General features: G+C 44.0%; 1 protein-coding gene across 4 annotated transcripts in view; it reads right to left on the reverse strand.

The window, feature by feature from the left end:
• The window catches only part of b3gat1b (beta-1,3-glucuronyltransferase 1 (glucuronosyltransferase P) b), a 58,823-nt gene that overhangs the window by 11,530 nt on the left and 25,356 nt on the right, over window positions 1–21,937 (reverse strand). For 3 of the 4 annotated variants that reach the window (XM_086307801.1, XM_086307804.1, XM_086307800.1), the window contains exon 2: window positions 15,210–15,310. The gene's annotated coding sequence lies outside the window, so the exon portion shown is untranslated. Of the gene's footprint in view, window positions 1–15,204; window positions 15,311–21,937 lie in introns of all 4 variants that reach the window. The other variant, XM_086307803.1, reaches the window with a different exon arrangement.

Genomic DNA, 21,937 nt, shown 5'->3' on the forward strand with positions numbered 1-21,937 from the left:
AGGGTATAAAAGAAGAAAAGCTAATGACATGGCCTCCTTGTTCACCTGATCTGAACCCATTGAGAACCTGTGGTCCATCATCAAATGTGAGATTTACAAGGAGGGAAAACAGTACACCTCTCTGAACAGTGTCTGGGAGGCTGTGGTTGCTGCTGCACGCAATGTTGATGGTGAACAGATCAAAACACTGACAGAATCCATGGATGGCAGGCTTTTGAGTGTCCTTGCAAAGAAAGGTGGCTATATTGGTCGCTGATTTGTTTTTGTTTTGTTTTTGAATGTCAGAAATGTATATTTGTGAATGTGGAGATGTTAATAAACTAATCCGTAAGGCCAGTAATGTTGTGGGGATGGAGCTGGACTCCCTCAAGGTGGTGTCGGAGAGGCGGATGCTGTCCAAGATAAAGACAATGTTGGATAACACCTCCCACCCACTCCATGACATGCTGGTCAGTCACAGGAGCACGTTCAGTGAGAGACTGAGATTACCGAAAAGCACCACTGAACGACACAGGAAATCTTTCCTGCCTGTGGCCATCTCCCTGTACAACGCATCCACTTAACACACTGGTTATTGCTACAACTACACGTTTCTTTTCCAGCTATTTATTTATGAGTGACTTATGTATGTATGTATATATATGTATATATTATACTATTCTTAGTTAGCGTATTGTCTGTCTTGTCTTAATGTTGGTTTATGTTGGTTTATAATGGAGCACTCTAACAAAAAATAATTTCCCCCAGGGATCAATAAAGTATTCTGATTCTGATTCTGATTATATTGGTTTCACTGGTAAAAATAAATCATTGAAATGGGTATATATTTGTTTTTTGTTAAGTTGCCTAATAATTATGCACAGTAATAGTCACCTGCACACACAGATATCCCCCTAAAATAGCTAAAACTAAAAACAAACTAAAAACTACTTCCAAAAACATTCAGCTTTGATATTAATGAGTTTTTTGGATTCATTGAAAACATGGTTGTTGTTCAATAATAAAATTATTCCTCAAAAATACAACTTGCCTAATAATTCTGCACTCCCTGTATACAGTGGGGCAAAAAAGTATTTAGTCAGCCACCGATTGTGCAAGTTCCCCCACTTAAAATGATGACAGAGGTCAGTAATTTGCACCAGAGGTACACTTCAACTGTGAGAGACAGAATGTGAAAAAAAAATCCATGAATCCACATGGTAGGATTTGTAAAGAATTTATTCGTAAATTAGGGTGGAAAATAAGTATTTGGTCACCTCAAACAAGGAAAATCTCTGGCTCTCACAGACCTGTAACGTCTTCTGTAAGAAGCTTTTCTGTCCCCCACTCGTTACCTGTATGAATGGCACCTGTTTGAACTCATCATCTGTATAAAAGACACCTGTCCACAGCCTCAAACAGTCAGACTCCAAACTCCGCCATGGCCAAGACCAAAGAGCTTTCGAAGGACACCAGGAAAAGTATTGTAGACCTGCACCAGACTGGGAAGAGTGAATCTACAATAGGCAAGCAGCTTGGTGTGAAAAAATCAACTGTGGGAGCAATCATCAGAAAATGGAAGACATACAAGACCACTGATAATCTCCCTCGATCTGGGGCTCCACGCAAGATCTCATCCCGTGGGGTCAAAATGATCATGAGAACGGTGAGCAAAGATCCCAGAACCACACGGGGGGACCTGGTGAATGACCTGCAGAGAGCTGGGACCAAAGTAACAAAGGTCACCATCAGTAACACACTACAACGGCAGGGAATCAAATCCCGCAGTGCCAGACGTGTTCCGCTGCTGAAGCCAGTGCATGTCCAGGCCCGTCTGAAGTTTGCCAGAGAGCACATGGATGATACAGCAGAGGATTGGGAGAATGTCATGTGGTCAGATGAAACCAAAGTAGAACTTTTTGGTATAAACTCAACTCGTCGTGTTTGGGGGAAGAAGAATACTGAGTTGCATCCCAAGAACACCATACCTACTGTGAAGCATGGGGGTGGAAACATCATGCTACGGGGCTGTTTTTCTGCCAAGGGGACAGGACAACTGATCCGTGTTAAGGACAGAATGAATGGGGCCATGTATCGTGAGATTTTGAGCCAAAACCTCCTTCCATCAGTGAGAACTTTGAAGATGAAACGAGGCTGGGTCTTCCAACATGACAATGATCCAAAACACACCGCCCGGGCAACAAAGGAGTGGCTCCGTAAGAAGCATTTGAAAGTCCTGGAGTGGCCTAGCCAGTCTCCAGACCTCAACCCCATAGAAAATCTGTGGCGGGAGTTGAAAGTCCGTGTTGCTCGGCGACATCACTGCTCTCGAGAAGATCTGCATGGAGGAATGGGCCAAAATACCAGCTACTGTGTGTGCAAACCTGGTGAAGACCTATAGTAAACGTTTGACCTCTGTAACATAACCTTTGTTGGCAATAACAAAGTATTGAGTTGTATTTTTGTTATTGACCAAATACTTATTTTCCACCCTAATTTACGAATAAATTCTTTACAAATCCTACCATGTGGATTCATGGATTTTTTTTTCACATTCTGTCTCTCACAGTTGAAGTGTACCTCTGGTGCAAATTACTGACCTCTGTCATCATTTTAGGTGGGGGAACTTGCACAATCGGTGGCTGACTAAATACTTTTTTGCCCCACTGTAATTGGGTTTGAAGTGCTTTTCAAACATTCCCTTCTTTCAAAAGTAGTAGCAGATTCTCTTTAACATGAGTGGATGAGCTGGTTTTTGAGTCTGTAGATATAATGGCCCTTTGCTAGAGGTGGATTACATTTTGAAGTGTATGTTGCATAGAACACGGTGGCCCTCAATTTAACACTGTCATGCTGTAGCTGCAAGGCACAAACTTCAAGGAAAGAGGAATTTTGTTAATAAATAGTCACAGTCTGCTGGAGCAGGCCGAATATAGGTCAGAGACTGCTCTAAGCTTCCTATTTTATCACAGCTGAAGATGTACTGGTGTACTATTATAGCAATTAAGCTAATGATTTGAAGAGGGCTACCGTGCTTCTCAACACAGTGGGCACAGACAGACAGTAGTTGTCATGAATTCACAATGAATATGTATATACCCATTACACATTATTACATCAATATATATCAATATATATCAATATATATATATATATATATATATATAAACACCCAGCACGCCCCTGCGGGCGGTTTATCCTTCAAGCTCGGGTCCTCTACCAGAGGAGATATATATATATAGATATAGATATATATAGATATATATAGATATATATATATTTGTATAGTTTAAAAGTGAGCTGACTTAAGCCTTCTTTCCATCATAGCAGTTATTACCATGTTAATGAAGACCATCTTGGACGAGACTGTGGTTTGGGCAAGGACTCAGTAAGGACCAGAGCCAGCATCCCCAAAAGCAGTGATAACTGAGTGTTATGAAGAGTTTGAAAATTGTTTTGAATATATAACTGGTAGGCTTACAATGACCTTGGTCAGGTGGTCAAGGATCTCCTTGTATGAGGCAGAGATAGAATAGAATAGAATACAGTGGGGCAAAAAAGTATTTAGTCAGCCACCGATTGTGCAAGTTCCCCCACCTAAAATGATGACAGAGGTCAGTAATTTGCACCAGAGGTACACTTCAACTGTGAGAGACAGAATGTGAAAAAAAAAATCCATGAATCCACATGGTAGGATTTGTAAAGAATTTATTGGTAAATCAGGGTGGAAAATAAGTATTTGGTCAATAACAAAAATACAACTCAATACTTTGTTATTGCCAACAAAGGTTATGTTACAGAGGTCAAACGTTTACTATAGGTCTTCACCAGGTTTGCACACACAGTAGCTGGTATTTTGGCCCATTCCTCCATGCAGATCTTCTCGAGAGCAGTGATGTCGCCGAGCAACACGGACTTTCAACTCCCGCCACAGATTTTCTATGGGGTTGAGGTCTGGAGACTGGCTAGGCCACTCCAGGACTTTCAAATGCTTCTTACGGAGCCACTCCTTTGTTGCCCGGGCGGTGTGTTTTGGATCATTGTCATGTTGGAAGACCCAGCCTCGTTTCATCTTCAAAGTTCTCACTGATGGAAGGAGGTTTTGGCTCAAAATCTCACGATACATGGCCCCATTCATTCTGTCCTTAACACGGATCAGTCGTCCTGTCCCCTTGGCAGAAAAACAGCCCCGTAGCATGATGTTTCCACCCCCATGCTTCACAGTAGGTATGGTGTTCTTGGGATGCAACTCAGTATTCTTCTTCCTCCAAACACGACGAGTTGAGTTTATACCAAAAAGTTCTACTTTGGTTTCATCTGACCACATGACATTCTCCCAATCCTCTGCTGTATCATCCATGTGCTCTCTGGCAAACTTCAGACGGGCCTGGACATGCACTGGCTTCAGCAGCGGAACACGTCTGGCACTGCGGGATTTGATTCCCTGCCGTTGTAGTGTGTTACTGATGGTGACCTTTGTTACTTTGGTCCCAGCTCTCTGCAGGTCATTCACCAGGTCCCCCCCGTGTGGTTCTGGGATCTTTGCTCACCGTTCTCATGATCATTTTGACCCCACGGGATGAGATCTTGCGTGGAGCCCCAGATCGAGGGAGATTATCAGTGGTCTTGTATGTCTTCCATTTTCTGATGATTGCTCCCACAGTTGATTTTTTCACACCAAGCTGCTTGCCTATTGTAGATTCACTCTTCCCAGTCTGGTGCAGGTCTACAATACTTTTCCTGGTGTCCTTCGAAAGCTCTTTGGTCTTGGCCATGGCGGAGTTTGGAGTCTGACTGTTTGAGGCTGTGGACAGGTGTCTTTTATACAGATGATGAGTTCAAACAGGTGCCATTCATACAGGTAAAGAGTGGGGGACAGAAAAGCTTCTTACAGAAGACGTTACAGGTCTGTGAGAGCCAGAGATTTTCCTTGTTTGAGGTGACCAAATACTTATTTTCCACCCTAATTTACGAATAAATTCTTTACAAATCCTACCATGTGGATTCATGGATTTTTTTTTCACATTCTGTCTCTCACAGTTGAAGTGTACCTCTGGTGCAAATTACTGACCTCTGTCATCATTTTAAGTGGGGGAACTTGCACAATCGGTGGCTGACTAAATACTTTTTTGCCCCACTGTAGCATAGAATTCAACTTTATTGTCATTGCATCCGTCACAAGTACAAGGCAATGAAATGCAGTTTGCATCCATCCAGAAGTGCTTTAGCCAATATAGATATATTACAAAATATATATTAGCAATAATATAGGTATATAGATATATTACAGAAATGGGTCTGTTATAGGGCAGCACGGTGGCATGGTGGTTAGCACTGTTGCCGCACAGCAAGAAGGTCCTGAGTTCAATTCCATCATCAGGCCGGGGTCTTTCTGTGTGGAGTTTGCATGTTCTCCCCGTGTTTGCGTGGGTTCCCTCCGGGTACTCCGGCTTCCTCCCACCGTCCAAAGACATGCAGCTTGTGGGGATAGGTTAATTGGAAAATCCAAATTGCCATTAAGTTTGAATGTGCGAGTGAATGTGAGTGCGAATGGTTGTCTGTCCCTGTGTGTTGGCCCTGCGACAGACTGGCGACCTGTCCAGGGTGTACCCCGCCTCTCGCCCTATGACAGCTGGGATAGGCTCCAGCCCCCCCCCCCGCGGCCCTGAAAAGGATAAGTGGAAGCGAATGAATGGATGGATGGATGGAGGGTCTGTTATAGGTATGAGGGTACAAAAATGGGTCTACTATGGGTATGTTACAATGTACACGGTATGAATGTATGTTATGAATATGCTATAACTATAAGTATGTACAGGCTGTAGTGGGTATACAAGCTATCTGCAGGCTATGAACAGGATATAAATATGAAACTATACAGAAATATGAAATATAAAGCTATACAGAAATATGCATGTTATAAACAGTTATAAACAGTTGTAGAATTATAATTATCGTATTGTACAGAATGATTATTTACACAGAATTATACAGTAGTGCAGTTAAGATAAGTGAAATATGTGGCTAATTTCTACAGAGGCTATATAAAGTGCTAGTGGTTGTGGGTGTGTGTATGTTCATTCCATTATTTTGACATGGGTCAGATGTCAGGTGGCAGAGTTCAGGAGTCTGACAGCTGTGGGGAAGAAGCTGTTCCGGTACCTGGTGGTCTTAGTCTGGAGGCTCCTGTAGCGCCTCCAAGAGGGCAGGAGGGTGAAGAGTCCATGTGATGGGTGACTGGGGTCTTTGATGATTTTCCCAGCCCTTTTCAGACACCGCCTACTGTAGATGTCATTTATGGCAGGAAGTGGTTCTCCGGTGATGCGCTGGGCAGTTTTCACGACCCTCTGCAACGCCTTCCGGTCCGAGACAGAGCAGTTCCCAGACTGTTATACAGTTGGCCAGGATGCTCTCGATGGTGCAGCGATAGAAGTTCACCAGGATGTCTGAGGACAGGTGGTTCTTCCTCAGAGTCCTCAGGAAGAAGAGGCACTGGTGAGCCTTCTTGACCAGCTTAGAGCAGTTGGTCGTCCAGATGAGATGTGAACTCCCAGGAACTTGAAGCTGCTCACACGCTCCATAGCCGTCCCTTTAATGTAGATGGGTGGATGTGGGTCAGCATTCCTCTTGTAGTCCACGATGAGCTCCTTGGTCTTCTCTGTGTTGAGCAGCAGGTTGTTTGTGTCGCACCACTCAGCCAGATGATCCACCTCCTCCCATCGTTGTCACTGATGAGGCCAATCACCGTGGTGTCATCTGCAAACTTAATGATGATGTTGGAACCATCGGTAGGTCTGCAGTCATGGGTGAAGAGGGAGTAGAGGAAAGGGCTCATCACACAGCCTTGTGGTACACTGGGGCGATTGTGGCTCAAGAGTTGGGAGTTCGCCTTGTAATTGGAAGGTTGCCGGTTCGAGCCCCGGCTTGGACAGTCTCGGTCGTTGTGTCCTTGGGCAAGACACTTCACCCGTTGCCTACTGGTGGTGGTCAGAGGGCCCGGTGGCGCCAGTGTCCGGCAGCCTCGCCTCTGTCAGTGCGCCCCAGGGCGGCTGTGGCTACAATGTAGCTTGCCATCACCAGTGTGGGAATGTGTGTGTGAATGGGTGGATGACTGGATATGTAAAGCGCTTTGGGGTCCTTAGGGACTAGTAAAGCGCTATATAAATACAGGCCATTTACCATTTACACCGGTGTTCATTGTGATTGTAGATGAGCAGCGGTTATCCAGCTGGACATGTTGGGGGCGGTTGGTCAGGAAGTCCAGTAACCATTTGCACATGAGGGAACTGATGCCCAGGTCTGTCAGTTTCCTGATGAGTTGTGAGGGGAGGATTGTATTGAATGCTGAACTGAAGTCTATAAACAGCATTCTGGCGCAGGTGTTGTTGTTGTTGTCCAGGTGTGAGAGGACAGAGTGCAGTGCGATGGAGATCCTCTGTGCTCCTGTTCTGACTGTATGTGAATTGGTGGGGGTCCAGGGTGGGGGGAGACAGGATTTGAAGTGTGCTAGGACCAGCTGCTCTAAGCACTTTGTAATGATGGGGGTGAGTGCTACTGGGCGGTAGTCGTTGAGGCTTGGTGGGTTGGAGTTTTTGGGTATCGGGACGATGGAGGTGGATTTGAAGCAGGGCGGTATCTCAGCGTGGGTCAAGGACAGATTGAATATGTCTGTCAGGACTCCTGCAAACTCCCCAGAACACGCTCTGAGAACACGCCCGGGGATGCCATCAGGACCTGCAGCCTTGTGGACATTAATCCTGCTCAGCACCGCTCCTACATCGGTGGGGGAGAGAATCAGTGGGTGGTGGTCCGGCGTCACATCTGCTTTGGTTGTAGTTGTTGGATTCCCTCGCTCAAAACGAGCATAAAAGTTGTTGAGCTCGTTGAGGAAGGAGACATCAGAGGATGCGGGGGAGGGTTTGGTGGTCCTGTAGTCTGTAATGGTCTGGAGTCCTTGCCACATGCGTCGGGGGTTGTAGTTGGAGAAGTGTTCTTCTACCTTCTTTTTGTAATGGTGTTTGGCTTTTTTTATACCCCTTTTTAGCTTAGCCCTGGCTGTACTGTAGGTGTTTGCATCTCCTGACCTAAAGGCGGTGTTGCGGGCCTTTAGGAGGAGACGAACATCCCGGTTCATCCAAGGCCTCTGGTTGGAGTACATGATGATCCGTTTCTGGGTGGTGACACTGTCTGTAGTTTTGGAGATGTAATCCAGTACAGATGAGGCATACTGGTCCAAGTCTGTGTGGGTGAACGTATTCCAGTCTGTGTTTTTGAATCTGTCCTGGAACACTGCGTCTGTCCCCTCTGGCCACACTTTAATTGTCCTCACAGCAGGTTTCACACGTTGGATGAGTGGTGAATACCGAGGTGTGAGGAACAGGGAGAGATGGTCCGATTGTCCAATGTGGGGGAGGGGTGTTGCTTTGTAGGCTCCAGCCAGGTTGGAATACACATGGTCTAAAGTCTTGTCTCCTCTGGTGTGGCAGGAGACATGTTGGTGGAATCTGGGGAGGACTGTCTTTAAGTTGGTGTGGTTGAAGTCGCCAGCAACAATAAAAGCAGCCTCGGGGTGTTTATTCTGGTGTTTGTTAATGGCTGCAGAAAGTTCTTTCATGGCCAGCCTAGCATTAGCATCAGGGGGATATGCACTGCAGTGAGTATGATAGAGGTGAGTTCTCTGGGGAGATAATAAGGTCTGCATTTGACCATTAAAAACACTGCATTAGGTGAGCAGTGACTCTCAGTGGTAGTAGAGTTCATGCACCAAGCATTGTTAATATAAATGCACAAACCTCCACCTCTGGTCTTGCCGGAGTCATCTGCTAGCCTGTCGGCTTGGTGTGTGTAGCGTCCTGCTAACTCAATAGCATTGTCCGGACAGCTTTTGTTCAACCATGTTTCAGTGAAAAACATGACATTTGAGTCCATAATCCGTCTGTTGCAAGGTTATTATCGTTAACGAAAACTAACGAAATAACGAAAACTAGAAGTGAAAAAACATTTTCGTTAACGGAAATAAAAATAAAAACAAAAAAAGGAAAACTAACTAAAACTGTAATGAGTGTTCACAAAACTAACTAAAATTAACTGAATTTATAGCAAAAATGTGTTTAGTTTTCGTAGATGTGTGCGTGTCATACAATAGTCAAGGGTGAAAATGAAGTTTAGTTTCCAGATTTTTTTTCCTTGTTGTGTCTCATTATGCCAGCAGGTGGCAGTACGTTAGTCGAGTCGTCTGTGTTGCTGCTCCGTCCACGCGCAGAATCATGTCAGGAAAAGTCGGGAGAAAGCGCCAGAGTCCAATTTGGGATTACTTTGAATATGACTGTGTTTTTTTGGGGGCAGCACGGTGGCACGGTGGTTAGCACTGTTGCCGCACAGCAAGAAGGTCCTGAGTTCAATTCCACCATCAGGCCGGGGTCTTTCTGTGTGGAGTTTGCATGTTCTCCCCGTGTTTGTGTGGGTTCTCTCCGGGTACTCTGGCTTCCTCCCACCGTCCAAAGACATGCAGCTTGTGGGGATAGGTTAATTGGATAATCCAAATTGCCACTAGGTGTGAATGTGCGAGTGAATGTGAGTGTGAATGGTTGTCTGTCCCTGTGTGTTGGCCCTGCGACAGATTGGCGACCTGTCCAGGGTGTACCCCGCCTTTCGCCCTATGACAGCTGGGATAGGCTCCAGCGCCCCCCGCGACCCTGAAAAGGATAAGCGGAAGCGAATGGATGGATGGATGACTGTGTTTTGGATAAAGCAAGTGTCTTGTAGTGGAAAGAGACAAATTATGAGGGACATTTCTAAAGGGGAAAAAAATCCCATAAACCTTAAAGTGCACTTGAAAAGCTCACACAAGAAGGCTTACCTTGAGAAGGTAAGGGAGCGCACTCAAACCTCATCCCCAGAAAACAGAAGCTAACCCCAGGCAAGGCAGCGTGATGCATCCCGAGACAACAGGACGGGGATATCTACATAACTGTGTGAGTCAATTGCCTTCAAAAGGTTTATCAATTCACTTGAACCAAAATTACGAACACCCGGTGCTGCAAGAGTTAATAGTCTCATTGGGGCCAAGATATAAATTTTATATTTGCCTGGTATCAATGGTTGTTCATCTGCCTTTATTTATTTATTTAAAGAACCCATAGGTGGGAATGTGAGTTGTCTGTCTCTGCGTGTTAGCCCTGCGACAGACAGGCGACCTGTCCAGAGTGCAGGGTATGGTAGCTTGAATAGCAACATACCCAAGGATAAGCAGAAGAGCATGACTGATATGATGAAACTGGGATTTTGTTGCACTTAATTATTGCAAACACAACTAAAACTATAACTGAAACTAAGGATTTTCAAAAAAATAAAAACTAAACTAAACTAGCAAACAATTGGTAAAAACTAATTAAAACTGATATAAAATTGAAAATCTGAAGTCAAAACTAAATAAAAATAAAAACTAATGAAAATTGCAAAACTATTAAAACCCTGGTCTGTTGTTGGTGATAGAGAGCCGTATCTCATCCATTTTGTTTGCCAGAGAACGGACATTGGCGAGGAAAATGCTGGGTAAAGGCAGCCGGTGTGGTGGTAGCTTTAGCCTAGCCTGTAGCCCTCCGTACTCATACAGAAAAAATGTTGGGAAAAGCGATCAGGAGAAATTCGGGACAATGAAAAAAGTTGAAGTTTGAGAGAAACTGAATGAGGAAGCAACCTGGCCATACCTAGTGGTAAACAGAGGATATGAAGGGGAAGCATGATGACATTTTAAAGCTGTTGGTAATGGGCTCGAGAGGGCTCAGGAGTAACTTTCTGTTGACATACAATATGGACAGGGGGTGCCCTGACTGGTTACTTCTTACTTCTTTGGAGAATGTGAGGCAAACATTTGAAGATTAAGTGAAGGTCATTGATGTAGAGGTGATGATCTGAAATTTGTAATTTGGTCAAATTACAAAGATGAAGAGAAGTTGAAGGGAGCTTCTGATACTGGAGTTTTTCAATGAGTAGTGATAGCTGAGGTAACGTGGAGAAATAAGCAAGGGGAATCTGTGAGAGATTTTGAAGAAGAAATGCAACTAAGGTAAGATTTTATTGTGGGGATTTTGATAGAAAGGGTTTGATGTGTATTTGAGGAAAAAACTACGCAATGTAATGATCTTGAAGGACGGAAAGAGTAGGTTGAAACAGGAACGAAAGGAATGAAATGAATTCCAAGAGGTTCAGTCAGTGGGCAAAGTGCTGTGAGTAAGGCTGTTAATGATGGCTTCCTGAGATTAAGCTAATGACCTCTGCAAAGCTAGGGTTTAAATCTTAAATATTATGGGTGAATATTAAAGTACTTGGATTGTGTCTAATTCTGCATGTGGGGCAAGGATCTGTCTGGAGAAAGAGACAACAAGAGACGGCCTGGAACATCATCTGCTCTGAGTAAGAATTGGTGGGTGACCGACAGCCACGTAAAGTGATGCATGAAGGACATGATAGATGGGGAGTTGCTTCAGCCTTTGCTATTCAAATTCAAAATTCAAATTTTATTTGTCACGTACACAGTCATACACAGTACGATATGCAGTGAAATGCTTAGACAACTGCTCGTGACCTAAAGAAAAAAAAAGGAAAAGGCTATGAATGAGATAGGAAATAAATATGAAAAATTAAAAAGGGTAAATTTAACTAGGAAGGAATAAAATATAAATTAAGGTTAAAAATGAAATAACTGTACAACACAAATTAGAATGAAGGGTAAATTTAACTGGGAAAGAATAAGAAAATATATAAATTAAAGTTGAAAATAAAATAACTGTACAACAAAATACACAAAACACAGTATAGAACTATATAAGAATGTATGAAGAAATATAAATAAATATATATATATACACAATAACAGCAGCTGTACAAGTATTAACTGGAAATGAAGAATATAGTGACCAGTGTTGTGCAATCCACATTATGTCTTGTGCAGTGCAAATATGCTTAAAGTGATTTAAGTGATGAATGGTAAATGGTAAATGGCCTGTATTTGTATAGCGCTTTTCTAGTCCCTAAGGACCCCAAAGCGCTTTACACAACCTGTCATCCACCCATTCATACACACATTCACACACTGGTGATGGCAAGCTACAATGTAGCCACAGCCACCCTGGGGCGCACTGACAGAGGACAGATGAAGTGAAGACAATGTCCAGAATGTCCAGTGTGTGTGTGTAAGAATTCTATGTGTGGGTCAGTACTGTGTGGTGGTGTGATTGAGAGACCGTATCGCCTGCGGGAAGAAGCTCCTCCTCAGTCTCTCTGTGTTGGTCTTCAGGGAGCGGAATCGCTTTCCTGACCTCAGCAGAGAGAACAGTCTGTTGTTGGGATGGCTGAGGTCCTTCACCATCTTCCTGGCCTTGGTCCAGCACCGCCTGCTGTAGATTGAGTGCAGGTCAGGGAGCTCGGAGCGGATGGTGCGCTCAGCTGATCGCACAACCCTCTGTAGAGCTCGTCTGTCCTGCATGGTGCTGTTCCCGAACCAGGTTAAGATGTTTCCCGTCAGGATGCTCTCTATGGTGCACGAGTAAAAGTTCCTGAGCACCTTGGAGGGCAGTTGGAAGTCTCTCATGCGTCTGAGGTGGTAGAGACGCTGACGAGCCTTTTTCACCACGGTGTTGATGTGACAGGACCATGACAGGTCCTGCGTGATGTGAACTCCGAGGTATTTGAAGCTGTCCACTCTCTCCACTGGGCACTCGTTGATGACAGGGGTCTGGTAGTTCCTCTCCTGCTTAGTGCTGAAGTCCACTATCAGCTCCTTTGTCTTACTGACGTTTAGAAGGAGGTTGCTCCTCTGGCACCAGTTCTCCAGATTCCTAATCTCCTTCAGGTAGGCCGTCTCGTTGTTATCAGAGATCATGTTTAGTGAATAAGGATTAATCTTTCTGCTGCTGTTTGGTGCAAGAGTGAGCAAGTCAAAAGTTTTTGGGGGGTTTAATGTCACTGAGTTTCTCCAAGGGCATAGAAGCCTGAAACCAAATAGTGTTGAGGGTCATGCCAGGACACTACAGGGATGTCCAAGGGCCTTCTGTTTTGTCTTCTGACAAGAGATTGCTTAATTAAGTGAAAACTGACATCAGGGTGGTTAACCCTTGCGCTGGAGGTGATGTGGGAGGAGATAAATCCAGGCTGATAAAAACTCGAAAATCATCAGATGGACCAGATATGATTTGATATACCTTTATTAGTCCCACAAGGGGAAATTTCATAAATTAGATATGGCAACATCTGGTTGTTGTCTTGTTGGTAATTATCCAGCACAAGGCTTTGGAAAGACAGCTGAACATTTTGGGGCTGCTGTCTTTCCAAATGTAAGCCCAACTCTAAAATAGCAAACTGCCTTCCATTTGATTCTAAAGAGGAACCTGAATTCAGGGTGGATTGGCAGGACTTTGAAGGCGCTTGTAATTTTGACTAGCGTGACCTACGATTATTTGCATTTCAGGGAAAAGTCATCTCTAGGAATTAAGCTATTATTGTTTGGGATGAGTCTGATATCTATAATGATTTTTTTCTGGAATATTTTTTTGGTTGCAGTGCCTAATAAACTGTTGAGAAAAGGCGATTAAGGAAAGGCCTAATCATGAATCCCTCGTAAACGTCTTTCATGAAAAACCTTTTATTGAAAAATTGATGAAATATGGTTTAGATAATTTTTTAAGGCTTCTTTCGTTGGTTGAATACTAATAGTAAGTCGTAATTGCTTAGTGGGAATGTGTGGGCAGGCTGGGCAGAAATGGCCACTGGAATGAAGGTAGCAACACTTTGACACTGAGCATCCAAAGTTGTTGAAATTACTGCAAATTGTGCAGTCTCCGAAGTGCATGGTGGATGTAACATTCTGATCTATACTTTGTTGCAGTAGCATGCTATCTTGCTAGCATGCTAACAATATGGGTTCAGGAGTTTTGGGAGGGCACTTGGAGCTAAGTGGGCTTTTGAGTAGGATAATGGAAGCTGTAGTTGGATGGAGGACTGAAAAACTGGAATCTGGGTGTCAGATATGGTAGCAGAGGAAAGCTGTAATGGAGGAATGGTTAAGAATGGAACTGATATTGTGGGGCCAACAGCATAGACTGAATTAGAGGTAAGAGGCAGCTGCATGTAATGGTAGATAGCATTTTGGCAGCTTGGTGGAGGGGAGAAGGAATCTTTTTCTGTTAACTAAACTTGCTTCAGGTTGCTTATGAAGCTGCAAGGCATGCTCTGCTTTTGCCTCTACCTGGAAGAGGATCAGTTTTATTTGTTGTTTGGAACGAGAGTTTTGAGATGCTAAGAATATCTGGAAGAGTTTTGCCTTGTTATTGGAGTTAAAGCTAATAACTCTCTCTTTTAGAGCCAGGCTATGGGACAGTCGAAAATTCTTGATGGCTAATTATTTTCAGGATAATGGAGAAATTTCTGAACCCAACACTGAGATGAACTTGAGTTTCAGGAGAGTTTTATATAGTGAATCATATATATATATATATATATATATATATATAACACCCAGCACGCCCCTGCGGGCGGTTTATCCTTCAAGCTCGGGTCCTCTACCAGAGGCCTGGGAGCTTGAGGGCCCTGCGCAGTATCTTAGCTGTTCCCAGGACTGCGCTCTTCTGGACAGAGATCTCCGATGTTATTCCCGGGATCTGCTGGAGCCACTCGCCTAGCTTGGGAGTCACCGCACCTAGTGCTCCGATTACCACGGGGACCACCGTTACCTTCACCCTCCACATCCTCTCGAGCTCTTCTCTGAATAGCAACACTTTGACACTGAGCATCCATGAATAGGATGAGGGGACCTATATATATATATATATATATATATATATATATATATATATATATATATATATATATATATATATATATATATATATATATATTATAATTTTGCATGAATTAGTCTGATAATGGAAATACTTGAAAAGTATTCTAACTACAAGTCAGGCAAATTTATCTGTAGGAAGACTCAAATGTATACCTTGTGTACCTTGTATGAAAGCTACTTAACTATTATAATGGGTCACAATACTGTGGTTTAGGATTGAACCCATTAGTTTAGAGTCAGTTATTTGTGTGTGTGGTACAGGAATAAATAGGGATGAATGTTGTAGGAATGGATGTTGTATACGTAAATATACAACAACAAATAATGCATGTATGTTGTATAATTATGGATGAATGGAGTCCATAAATGCAAGTGCGAATTCTTACCTTACCTATGTTTACAGCTAACAGACATGACCATTCCAACAACAGATGCTGCTCCACTCCGTATGCATAAACTTGAGGACCAGCAGTTCAGTGATGTTATTTAACTCTAGAAAGAAGAAAACATACAGAGGGTTTAGATTCAACTGATGGCACAACAGAAAATTAATGAGACAAAAGATCTGTTAAAGAGCATTCTTGGTCAAATGTCCTGCATGATCAGCATTTCAAGTCTTTAATTAAAATGATGCGATCTCTAATAAAACTAAAGCTGCTCTCAGACATCAATGCCAGGAAATGATGGGAAGATCAGGGTTTAGACATTGTTCAAAAGTCTCACAGCTAACAGGACAAGGGTTCATGTGTCCAGCATATATGATGTCGGACACTCGTTGTGAATTCTCCTGCTCTGTTCTCAAATGAGGTCATCCAGACACTATACTGACTTTCTAGTAGGGAACCCTCAGAGAACCTGTTAAATGTGTTAAAATGAAAGTATTTAATGACCTGAACTGACTGCATTTGATGCATAAAGCAAATGCATGTCGAATATCACCTAGAAAGGTTTGGGCTGCATTGCATATGTGATTATATTTTATAATTGGCTCCCTCTAGACTTCCATATGTGAACCAAATGTTTACCATCCCGCTTAAAATAAGATAAATCACTTTTTCATTAGCATTTTTTGTGTGCTTTTGGTGAGATTCATTAACAGAAGTGATTTATGTTTGAGGACTAGTCCATATGGATGATTGCAAAAACAAATGCTTTATAGAAGACTTTCATCATGTGTACTTGGGTGTTTTAACTGTTTTCTGCAGTCTAGGCCCCACAGCTTTCAATCTACACAGATATCCTGACAATACAGCCATCCACTCTGTATGCTTTCATTTTCCTCTTCTCTTTAGGCCTCTCTTCATGAGGCATATCCTCTGCTGGTTAATTACAAGTCTTTAGACATCATTAATCCTTGATTAAAGAAGATCAATCCCAGTCTGAGATCAAAGGTTATGCCAGCTAATTAACACATCAGAACAGGACTAATACGGTCATGTTTGAACAGCATGTCATTGATACAGACAAGCTAATTTTCTATACACATCAAGCTGAAAAGCAATGACTCCACCTCACCACCATTTTGCAGCCCTATTTGAAGCCTAATTAAGCTCATGGTTGAGAATAGCCACAGATGTGAAATGATATAACATAAAGGTGTCAGCCTAGCAGTGACAAAAGGTTTAATCGCCATCACATGGCTGTTTGCCCTTTCGTGGTAAATGGACTGGTTCTTATATAGCGCTTTTCTACTCTGTCTGAGCACTCAAAGCACTTTATACAACTAATTCATTCACACAATCACTTCTAAGCTTAAGTGCTAAGTATCTAACATTCATACACATCCACACTCCGATGGATGCATCGGAGAGCAACATGGGGTTAGTATCTTGCCCAAGGATATTTGGCATGCAGCCTGGGATCGAACCGCCGACCTTCTGGTTAGTGGCTGATCTGCTCTGCCACCTGAGCTACAGCCACCCCACAGCCACCCCCTTTCAGCCCTTTCAGCTTCAGCAGCATGGTTTAGATGGAGATTCTGAGGCTTACCATGCACTGGAGATCTCCCCTAAAAAAGACTGCACTTTTGGAGGAGAGAATGAAACAAATGGAGCTTGATAATCTCTGTCAACAGTTTGAAGAGGACTCAGGCTGATTTGGAATATCAGCAACGTTAGACCCAGGTGAGAGAAGCTCAATGAATGCAGGAGGAGGCACCACAGGGCAGGGAGACCTTAACTAAGCGCTTTGACAGGAGTCACCGTTTAAAGGAAGCAGAGAAAGAGTTGGAAAGAGCCAAACCTCTTACTTCTCTCCTCAAGTCAGAGAGGAGCGATATCTCACCAGAAATGCCACAATTTTCACAGACAGCTTCCGTACGCTAGCTTCACCCTCCCAAATAAGGACAGGGCATGCTCAAATTGCTATGAGTGTCCCCCAGTTTACCATAATGTTCCTACCAATACTGCTAAATGGGAACATCTGTCCCAACACCTGCCGCTGGGCCACTGGCATTATTCATGAGAGGTACCCCTGCGGCCTCTGTACAACACCCACTGGGTCCTGAAGTTATTTCTCCAGGGAGGTCAGCTGTGGCTGCATCTTCAGCTACTCGGTCACCTGGCTTGGCAAGGCAAATCGACTCTGGACCTTTGGTTTCCATCTCCACATCCGCGAGCATAGCACCAGTCCCACCGGTGGCTCAGTCTGTTCAGTTCAGTTCAGGCCAGCCTTCAATCATCCCTACTCTTCAAACACTGCCGGTTAATGCTGTCTATCCCTCCATACTAGTCATATTCCATCCGCTGGACCAGAACTTCTAATTGCTTCTGTTTATGGCATTCCCAGACCTACATTACCGGTATTTGAAAGTGGAAGGGAGAGTGATTTTGCTCTACTCAAGATGGCATTGGACGACCTGCTGAGTAGTCACACCCACCTTGGTGAGCAGTATAAAAATCAGGTGTTTCTTAGCCAGGCATTTAAAACTCCCTAGTGCTTTACAAATGGCAAACACAACTTGAACTTCCGGCTTGAGTCAACGCTGGTGCATCTGGCTGTCGCTACTCACCGGTACATTTTCGATTATTTGGATTATTTGGATTCAGATTTGAATGAAAAGGGACATTCACACTCAGGCCAGATCAATCTCTGCCAGATATTGATTTGTAACAATTTTCCTCAACGTCTGCTATTTCAGCTGAATGTGCTCTGACATCTTATTCCCAGTGAGCTGCACTAGCTTAACTGTTTGAGCTATTTTAGACTACCCATTCATCGCTCCGGCCAGCACGGCTCCTTTTCCTCCACATCGTCCAAGATGTGGGCGAAGATGTTTTTGAGCTGGTCGGCACTATTGTGGATTCTCCTGATGCTCGTCTGGCTCCTATGGCTGGACTGCTCCGCTATACGGCCACTGAGCTCCTGCGCCTTTGCGGTCAGCTGTCGCTCCCTTCACCGGCAGAGCTCCACTACCACCCGGACATCACTTTCCAGCCTTGTTGGAGATACATCCATTGTGGGTCCCGCAGGATTTTCCTCTATCCATCCATCCATTCACTTCCGCTTATCCTTTTCAGGGTCGCGGGGGGCGCTGGAGCCTATCCCAGGCTGTCATAGGGCGAGAGGCGGGGTACACCCTGGACAGGTCGCCAATCTGTCGCAGGGCCAACACACAGAGACAAACAACCATTCACACTCACATTCACTCGCACATTCAAACTTAGTGGCAATTTGGATTATCCAATTAACCTATCCCCACAAGCTGCATGTCTTTGGACGGTGGGAGGAAGCCGGAGCCACTAGGTGTGAATGTGCGAGTGAATGGTTGTCTGTCCCTGTGTGTTGGCCCTGTGACAGACTGGCGACCTGTCCAGGGTGTACCCCGCCTGTCGCCCTATGACAGCTGGGATAGGCTCCAGCGCCCCCCGCGACCCTGAAAAGGATAAGCGGAAGCGAATGGATGGATGGACGGACTTCTATTCTACTCCTGGTGATTTGTTGTTATATTATAATAATTGTTTACTCAATGTCCTTGATTCTTTGGCTCCTGTAAAAGCTCACTCTGTTTCCTTCGCTCGCTCTGCTCCCTTGTTTACCTCTGACCTCCGAGCATTAAAGGCCAAAGCTCGGCAGCTAGAGAAAGAAAATGACACCAGGTAGATACAAGAAATCTGGTTTAATTGTTGATGCAGAAATCTACAAATTCCATGTACTTCAGTATAAAGACTCCATCAACAAGGCCAAACAAAGTTTCTACTCAGGTATTGTCAGTTCTTATGAGGGTAACGCAAGGATTTTGTTTTCAGTTCTCAAAAAAACAAATTCAACCCCCCAGCGCTTTACCACCACACTTCTATTCTTCTGAAACCCGTAACTCCTTGATGCTGTTCCTTTAGTACAAAAATTAATAACATTCACCAGCAACTCAGTTCAAATGTTGTGTCTATCCCCTCTCCAGAACCTTTTCTCTATTTTGAGCTGTTTTCCACTTTTCATCTTCCTTATTTATCTGCTATTTCTGAGTTTATATGTAGGTCAAAGCCTGCCACATGTCATCTTGACCCTATGTCTACAGGGAAATCCTGCCTCTCTTGCTTACTCCCACTCATCTTTGCTATCATCCAGTCTTCACTCACCAGCGGTATCGTTCCCTCTTTATTCAAGATTGCTTCAGTCACTCCCATACTGAAAAAACCTTCTTTAGACCGTAACAACTTTAACAACCTCCGTCTGATTTCTAATCTGCCCTTCATCTCTAAAATACTCGAAAAAGTAGTTGCAGCTGAACTTCATTCACACCTGGTTAATAATAACATCTACGAGAGATTTCAATCTGGTTTTCGTTCATGTCACAGTACAGAAACTGCTTTACTTAAAGTCACTAATGATCTTGTAATCGGAGCTGACTCTGGTCTTCTCACCATTCTCATCCTCTTGGATCTGAGCTCAGCCTTCGACACCATCTCTCCTTCCGTCCTTGTAAACAGACTTTCCTCTCTCGGCATCTCTGACACACCCCTAGCCTGGTTTCAATCATATCTCCTTGACCGCTCCCAGTTTATTCAACTGAAATCATTCTGCTCTTGTCTATTCCTGGTCACTTCTGGTGTACCCCAAGGTCCAGTCTTAGGCCCTCTTCTCTTCATAATATACATCCTCCCTCTAGGTACCATTTTCCGCAAATTTGATCTTCACTTTCACTTGCTGATGACATCCAGTCATATTTCTCCTGCGGACCTGATTCCTCCCTCCCACCTTCTCTCTAACAGAATGTCTATCTGAATTTAAATCCTGGTTTAGCTCTAATTTTCTTCAAGCTCAATGAGGAAAAACTGAAATCCTCCTTATTCTCACCAAATCCAACCTTTCGAAGGCGAACCGTTTCTCACTCACTATCCATAACTCAGTTTTCCCTTCTCCTCAGGTTAAGAGCCTTGGTGTCATCCTAGACAGTTCACTTTCCTATAAATCTCACATCACATCTATTTCCATCTACGCAACATTAACAGATTGCTTCCTTCTCTTTCCACCCAGTCTACGTCCATTCTTGTCCACAGTCTTGTTACCTTCCGTATTGACTACTGCAATTCTCTTTTGCATGGTCTCCCCCAAAAATCCCTCCATAAGCTTCAACTGGTTCAGAACTCTGCTGCTCGCATTATCACCAGAACCCCTCCTACCAGCACATCAGCCCTGTTCTTCAGGAACTTCACTGGCTCCCAGTGAAATTCCGGATAATATACAAACTTCTTCTGTTCACCTTCAAGGCCATTCATAACCTCGCACCTCCTTACGTGTCTGACCTGTTAAGCGCTACCTTTTCTGACGCTCACTTCAATCTTCTTCTTCTATCCAGCTTTCTGTGCCTTGCTTCCGCCTCACCACCATGGGAAGCAGAGCTTTTAGCTGCTCTGCTCCCAGGCTGTGGAACTCTCTACCCCCACATATAGGAAACACTGGTGCCCTCTCCCAGTTTACATCTCAACTCAAAACCCATCTGTTCACATCTGCATATTCACTGTGAACCCACTGTTTGTTAATTTTATCTTGTGCTTTTGTTTTATTGTTCTTCATTGTGTTATTGTTCTATTATGTGTTTTTATCTATTGTATAGTGTCCTTGCGTGTTTTGAATGTAGAGCAGAAGTATGGCCAGCCAAGACAGCCAGTCGAGTCAGAGTTGAGTGCAATCTGAAGAACTCCAGCACTGAAAATAGGAGATGCAATTGCCTTCGATGCTTTTGCATTATCTTATGCCAGACCTTTGCTGCAGTGGACACCCATCACCAGTCTTTATGCCCCAAAGGAAGCTGTAATATCTAGTCTTTGCGGCACTGAATGTAGGCTTGCTTGGGCCCCCAGCCAGGCAGATTCCTGCTGCTCTGAAATCCACAAACTGGAACAGGAAGACTACGTAGCCAAGATCTCATTGAAAGAAGCTGGCCAGACAGAGGAATCGTGTTTTATTGCACATCACATGGTGCAGCATAATGGTAAGAACAGGATAGTCTTTAACTGTTCATTGCAATACCATGGTCGGTCACTGGATGACCAGCTTTTACCAAGGCCCTAGTTCCTTCACTCCTTGGTGTACTCATTTTATTTTGCCAGCACGCTGTGGCCGTGAGTGGCGAAATTAAAGGAATGTTCCACCAAGTACGCCTATCACCCCAAGACAGACCACTCTTGCGCTTCCTCTGGAAAGAGATGCACAGAGAAGAGGAGCCATCCGTATATGAGTGGCAAGTATTAACATTAGGGAGAAATTGCAGCCCTTGTTGTGCAGTATAGGCCTTTCAACGCCATGTCAAGGAGAGCAGGGATGTAACCACCAACCTGGCTAACATAGTCGAGTCATTTTATGTTGACAAAAATGTATGACCAAAGCAGAAGAGGCCAAGTGCTTGGTGGACAGCCTGGAACAGTTGTTAGCAGAAGGAGGATTTGAGATAAGTCAATGGTCCTGTAATATTTCCGCTACCACTGAACATCTTCCACCTGCAGCCAGGTCCACAGCTAGTGACCTCTGGCTGTCAAAGAGCAGTAGTGGCCTTCAAACGCTAACCCTTGGCATGCAGTGGAACTGTCTCACACTGGGCTATAAACAACAATCCAGTGACTTTGCGTCTGTCAGGAGTTGCAGTGCGGATGCGGGAAGGAGGACCCAAACGCTGGACTC

Source organism: Aulonocara sp. 'chitande type north' Nkhata Bay, linkage group LG10 (assembly GCF_057382095.1).
Source record: "Aulonocara sp. 'chitande type north' Nkhata Bay isolate Kocher_YH1m ecotype deep benthic linkage group LG10, A_spYH_male_GT1.1, whole genome shotgun sequence".
NCBI lineage: Eukaryota > Metazoa > Chordata > Actinopteri > Cichliformes > Cichlidae > Aulonocara > Aulonocara sp. 'chitande type north' Nkhata Bay.